Raw genomic sequence first — 6457 nt, 5'->3', positions numbered from 1 at the left:
CCAGCAGTAAGTAGTGCTGCTGCCAGTAACTGTCATACGCTACCAAACAAGAATGTACACACACACCCAAGGTGTTTTCCCCTGCTTAATGGCAAATGATAAAGGAGCATTGACAAATCAATTTAACCTTGCAACACTAGCTAACGTTACAGTGCAAGATGTTTACTTGCTGAAATTAAATATAACAGTAGACTAACATTACATCTGGTCAGCTAATTATACCAGTAGCAGTACTATAGATAGCTAAAATTACAGCATGACCACTTGGATCATCTTAGATGACATGTAGTCGTAGATGGTGGATAAAGTAATATAGTTCACTCAGGCCGTTTGGGGCAGTGGTTTGGTTTGGGTAATATGGCTTCCTCCTCTACCTCTGGTCGAGTTCAGTGTTGTTTCCGCCTACTGTTACCCTGGAAACGCGCTGCCCAATCAAAAGTACTGTAGTAAGGCCCTTCGACTCAGTAACCAATTTAATCGCGCCTTGTTCTAAAGTTAGCTAGTTTGAAACGCAAGGTATGCGATTTGAAACTGTCAAATTCAACAAATTACAAACAAACAAACAAACGCAAGACGAAGCCAGTTCGAGATACTCTAAAAAGCAGTAATTGAATAACGTTATCTAGCTACTTCTGAAAATGATGACATGATACAAGACAATTGTTTTAAAGCTGCGGTGTGTATTTTCGCGCTAGCTAGGTTACTAACGTTAACTTTTGTTAGCTAGCTAAATCATGTCGATCAGTTGAACATAGTTTAGCAGTCTGCTGCCACTCATTACAAGTTGATCCAATCTATCGTTGTTGTTTTTTTCGAGTCAATCATCTGCTCTTTGAAAATTTGTTTGGTGAAATAATCACTGGAAATATAGCCTAAACTTTGTGCCATCACCTGACGAATCACCAAAATAGATTTTGTAGGACGGCCTTGCGAGACTCCCCCTGCCGTAGCTACCTTATAAGCTCGACCTGTCCACTTATAGGAAAAATCTTTGAATAAAGTATAATAGTTATCTAGTTTTTTTTTTTTTTTTTTACATGTTAATTAACTATTTAGTATTTGTCATCATGCTATCTGACTTCATCAGCACGGGACTATTCCAAGTGCTGTTCCTAGTAAAATAACCTATTCTTTGTATTTTAATCTTTCCTCAGATGAAGGGGATTCGAGCAGTCCAGTTCTACCAGGGGACTGGTATCGGGGCAGCTCGGTCTCATCTGAGCTGCAGGTAACAAAGCACTTCCTTTTACAGATTTGTGGAGAGGTCTTCAAAAAGATAAATACAATTCTTCATGTAAACAAAACTCATCAGTTGACTGTTTTGAGTGATCATTTGAAGTTGCAATGGAGACATGCAGTATCTATGCAGAACTTTATTCAGGATTCAATGTGTCTTACTCTTCTTTCATTATGGCCAGGATGAATATGAAGAACTTCTCCACCATGCAGTAGTCAGTCCTAAGTATGAGCCGCAGCCCAGTGCTCAACTGCAGCTTCTGAACGCATCTCAACTGTCTGCAGATGAACGGAGTTCCCGTGGAAACAATGACGCTAGGCCCTAACACTCAGCAGGTACAGTGGGCTGCTGCTCAACCACACACACTCGTTACACTAAGCCATTCTGACAGACACACAGCTTGAGGCCCTCCACATTGCTTCCTTCAAATGATCAACCGTCATAAAGGATTTGGCTTTCAAGAAATGATCCTCTCTGTCGTAGTTATTTTTTTACCCCAGACCCACATAGACTCGAATGCACCAAGTCCAACAAGCTGATAAATGTTCCATGTGTATTTCACAAGCACCCAGACACTTGACATGGAGAAATGAACAGCTTGAAGATAGCCAATACTGTCCCAAAACACAGACTGAAAGGCACGTTAATCATATAACTGACAATATCAGACCATAAATGACAGGTGTGTATTGTATTGTATTTAAACATTTTTATTATGGATCCCCATTAGCTGTTGCCAAAGCAGCAGCTACTCTTCCTGGGGTCCAGCAAAATGAAGGCAGTTTATACTATTTTAAAAACATTACAATACATGGCTCCTACTCCACCACTAACACATATCTACAGTACTAAATCCATGTGTATGTATAGTGCGTATGTTATCGTATGTGTGTGTGTATGCATGTGTCTGTGCCAATGTTTGTGTTGCTTCACAGTCCCCGCTGTTCCATTAGGTGTTTTTTTAATCTGTTTTTTAAATCTAATTTTACTGCTTGCGTCAGTTACTTGATGTGGAATATAGTTCCATGTAGTCATGGCTCTGTGTAGTACTGTGTGCCTCCCATAGTCTGTTCTGGACTTGGGGACTGTGAAGAGACCTCTGGTGGCATGTCTTGTGGGGTATGCATGGTTGTCCGAGCTGTGTACCAGTAGTTTAGACAGACAGCTCGGTGCATTCAACATGTCAATACCTCTCATAAATACAAGTAGGGATGAAGTCAATCTCTCCTCCACTTTCAGCCAGGAGATTGACATGCATATTATTATTATTATTAGCTCTCTGTGTACATCCAAGGGCCTGCCGTGCTGCCCTGTTCTGAGCCAATTGCAATTTTCCTAAGTCCTTTTTTGTGGCACCTGACCACACGACTGAAAGGTTGTCAAGGTGCGACAAAACTAGGGACTGTAGGACCTGCCTTGTTGATAGTGTTGTTAAGGCAGAGCATCGCTTTATTATAGACAGACTTCTCCCCATCTTAGTTACAAACTGCATCAATATGTTTTGACTATGACAGTTTACAATCTAGGGTTACTCCAAGCAGTTTAGTCATCTCAACTTGCTCAATTTCCACATTATTTATTACAAGATTTAGTTGTCTGAGGTACTCTATTTAATATCAGAAGAACCATTCATTCTCTGTTACCTACCACAAGCAAGCTTAAACCAAGCTTACACCCGGTCTCAGTCTTTTCTCCAGACCGTGGCATTCTTAGTTGTGTTGTAGAGCTTAAACTGTCATGGAGTAGTGCCCTGGGATGTAAAAAGCAGGCAGGATTTTGTGCGCTTGATTTGTAATGATATGCTGGCATCATGCCCAAACTGATCTTTAGAGTGCTTTTTTTTCTTCCTTCTTCTGGATTTAATTAAGATATTGACATAAATGCATTCCTGGATGAGGAACCAGAGTCTTACTTAGCATTCTTATGGTCACACTTAGTCTCGCTCTGTTTCTTTCTCTCTCCGGCTCTCTCTGCCTCCCAGGCTCAGTTTCTGAAGCTGGGAGATGTTCTAGCAGGGGGTTGGGGTAAGCAGCAAAGGGCTTCCCTTGTTATAGTAGAGCTCAGGGCGCACTAACACACGTCTGAGGGTAATCACACACAGCCAAAGTAGACAGCTATATGCTTACTATTTAGTTCAATAAAACGCATTATAAAGACCATGAGACTGAACAGGCTTTAGGATATATAAAACTATAATATACTATTTTGATGCTCCCAGAGTTCTAATCAAACATTATTTTTTATCACTGTGGGTCTTTATCAGGTTTGTGTGCAGAAAATAAAGCCAATCTCTTTACATCCAGGTAATGAAAAGATGGCCGGTAGGTCGTCTGCGGTCTCAGACAGACTGCAGACGCTGTTTGAGAGGTGCAGACACAGCAGCCCAGACCACCTGGTCACCGTGGTGACTGAGATATTTATCTCTGAGAACATGAACAAGATGGAGAACATCCTAGACACCTGGAGCGACAGCCTCTAGGTTAGCCTGCCCTGCTTCTTTATTGTCTATTTATTCAATGTCTGGAGATAGATTTTTAGCTTGGAGATGAACATAATATATTCTCAGTTATGAGAATAGACTTATGAGGCTGTGTTCTACAAATGTATTGTATTGGCCCGTTGGGCCTTATCAGATGTTTCCTGACTGATCAGGAATTCCTCATCTGATTCTTGATTTGTCATTTCTGCTACAGTATACACTAGCGTTCATTTTTGGTCCATTAAAATAACATAAAATTGATCAGAAATACAGTGTAGACATTGTTGATGTTGTAAATGACTATTGTAGCTGGAAACGGCAGATTAAAAAAAAAATTATATATATATATTGAATATCTACATAGGCGTACAGAGGCCCATTATCAGCAAGTACATTAGGTTCTAGTTTGAGAAACAGACACCACACAAGTCCTCAACTGGCAGCTTCATTAAATAGTACCCACAAATCACCAGTCTCACCGTAAACAGCGAAGAGGTGACTCCGGGATGCTGGTCTTCTAGCCACAGCTGCAAAGAAAAAGCCATATCTCAGACTGGCCAATAAAAAGAAAAGATTAAGATGGGCAAAAGGACACAGACACTGGACAGAGGAACTCTGCCTAGAAGGCCAGCATCCCAGAGTCGCCTCTTCACTGTTGACGTTGAGACTGGTGTTTTGCGGGTACTATTTAATGAAGCTGCCAGTTGAGGACTTGAGGCGTCTGTTTCTTAAACTGTGACAATTACAGTATTTAATACATCTTTCACTAAATATCTGAAAAGTAGAAAATCAAAGTTGTTTCTTGTTAATTTGTGGGTTTGAATCCTGCGTAGTTAAGTCTTTCTAAACATTTCTCCTCCTGTCCCTGGTCTATCCTGCTTTCCCCCGTGTCCCCTCCCTTCTCTCCAGGCCCATAGTGCCCGGCTGGCAGAGCAGCACTACAGTCTGCAGCTGAAGAGGAAGGTGTGGGCAGGCTGGCATGCCCTGGTCCAGGGGAGGTGGAAGGTGTGCCGCGCCCGGGCAGAGGAGGTCTATGTGCACCTGTCAGCTGACTACGAGGACAAGAGGGCGGAGGTAAGAGCTGCACACACTACACACACAGGTTGCTGCATACAGTAGGGCTATACAGTTCTAACCATGGAAAAAGTGATCATATGTAATTCTAACACTGAAATGTGAATTTATTGTTTTTGTTGGGTGTTCTGTACTACAATAAGACAATTTACCCAGAGTTTCACATGAGCACAGAACAGAAGCTAGTTTCACTAACTGGACAACAGAGACTGAATAAACATTGTCTTATAGAAATAGTTGTCACTCACCATACTGCACAGTTCTGCAGACCTGACAGCTTTTTAAATGGCAAATACACATTTTTGAAGGTTTGTCTGTAAACCAGGTTTTGTGGAGAGGTTAATAACATTGCTTTAGTGCAGCAGTTATTCATCAATCGCAGTGAGTGAGCTTGATTGACTAAACATGTAATTGATGGAGGCTGAAAGCCCAGTGAAAGAGAGGAGCTAGAGCAGTGATTGAGCCATAGACATGTAGTAAAGCAGTCCAAGTAGAAAGGGAGGGAGGGCGATATTGGAATGGAAGAGAGGAATTGAATAGGCTAGAGTTATTGGCAGTACCATAGACGTGAAGAGAAAGAATGGAGCTAGAGCAGAACACAGGCCTAGCAGAGTGAGGGTGAGAGATGGTTATTACTGTGAGAGAAGAGAGGAAATGGAGCATAGACATTGCAGAGAGACTGTGGTCAGTTAAGAGTTAGTGATTTGAAACATGCTTCCCTTTAACCTTTATTCCTCAGTAGCAATCTAGCCTCTCCTCATGTTTTCCACAATGTTACCTTTGAATTTTAATTACAGTACGGTTAACAACGATGATACATTAATTAATCCCTCTCTCTCCTCCTTCCCCACACACTCTTTCTCGTCCCTCTTCTCTCCTTCCCTCTCTCCCGGTGAGTAGCATGTGGCAGCGGTGGATGCGGCCCAGGCTGAGATCCAGAGCTTGTGGGCAGAGGGAGCGTTATGAGGAGTCCATGAAGAAGGCTTTTATGAGGGGTGTGTGTCCTCAACATGGAGGGCCCCCGCATGTTCCACACTGGAAAGGGACGCATGACCTGCACGGTTAGTAACACACACGGCTCTGTCAAGAAACTTCTGTTCCTGACATTTTCATTCATAGAATAGATTCTTTAAAAAAGAAGTGTATAATACTACCTTTCCTAGTCCATATGAGCTGATCAACCCATACATGGTTTATTAGCCTATGCTACCTACAGTAACAGACACTAGTTGTCCAATAGAGTGCAGTCTGCTACTATTGACACTTTGACAGTATAGATTTATGTGGAGAGGGGGACGTTTTTCTTTCCTCTGGCTCATTCATTCATTGGATGGCGTGATGATGCTAAATCTTTGAATGTGCTGAGTGAGTGGTGCTCTTTGTGGAGGTTGTAACCTTGGTCTGGTGTTGACTGATGGGCAAAGACTTTTTCTGATTGTGTGTGCATGCGTGTTTGTGTGTGGTCATCGTGCGTATGCATGTATATGAGATTGTAGGGTTCAGCTTAAAGTAAAAGAGTATTAGTGTTTCTTGTTGCTGTTTCATTTATCTGTGTAATAATTGAACTTTGTAGGTTGTTTTAGGGGGGGACCTGGAATGTCATACAGTCATTTGTCTCATTTTACAACTGACAATGTGATTTATGTTGGTAAGATTTGATCGTCATC

The 6457-nt window shown here is 41.8% G+C and overlaps 1 non-coding gene across 2 annotated transcripts; it reads left to right on the top strand.

Annotated features, from left to right (window-relative positions):
- Positions 1–450: 450 nt before the first annotated feature.
- On the top strand, positions 451–3626 carry LOC106580414 (uncharacterized). 2 transcript variants are annotated; one of them, XR_006760907.1, is made up of 4 exons: positions 451–516; positions 1155–1228; positions 1419–1572; positions 3541–3626. It is a non-coding gene; the product is annotated as an uncharacterized protein (transcript). The 2 variants fall into 2 exon arrangements; XR_006760906.1 differs by lacking the exon at positions 451–516 and adding an exon at positions 550–676.
- The last annotated feature ends 2831 nt before the right edge of the window (positions 3627–6457 follow it).

The sequence above is a fragment of the Salmo salar genome, chromosome ssa20 (genome assembly GCF_905237065.1).
Source record: "Salmo salar chromosome ssa20, Ssal_v3.1, whole genome shotgun sequence".
In the NCBI taxonomy this organism is placed as follows: Eukaryota; Metazoa; Chordata; class Actinopteri; order Salmoniformes; family Salmonidae; genus Salmo; species Salmo salar.
The sequence above is the reverse complement of the archived record's forward strand: the minus strand, read 5'-3'. Positions and strand labels throughout refer to the sequence as shown.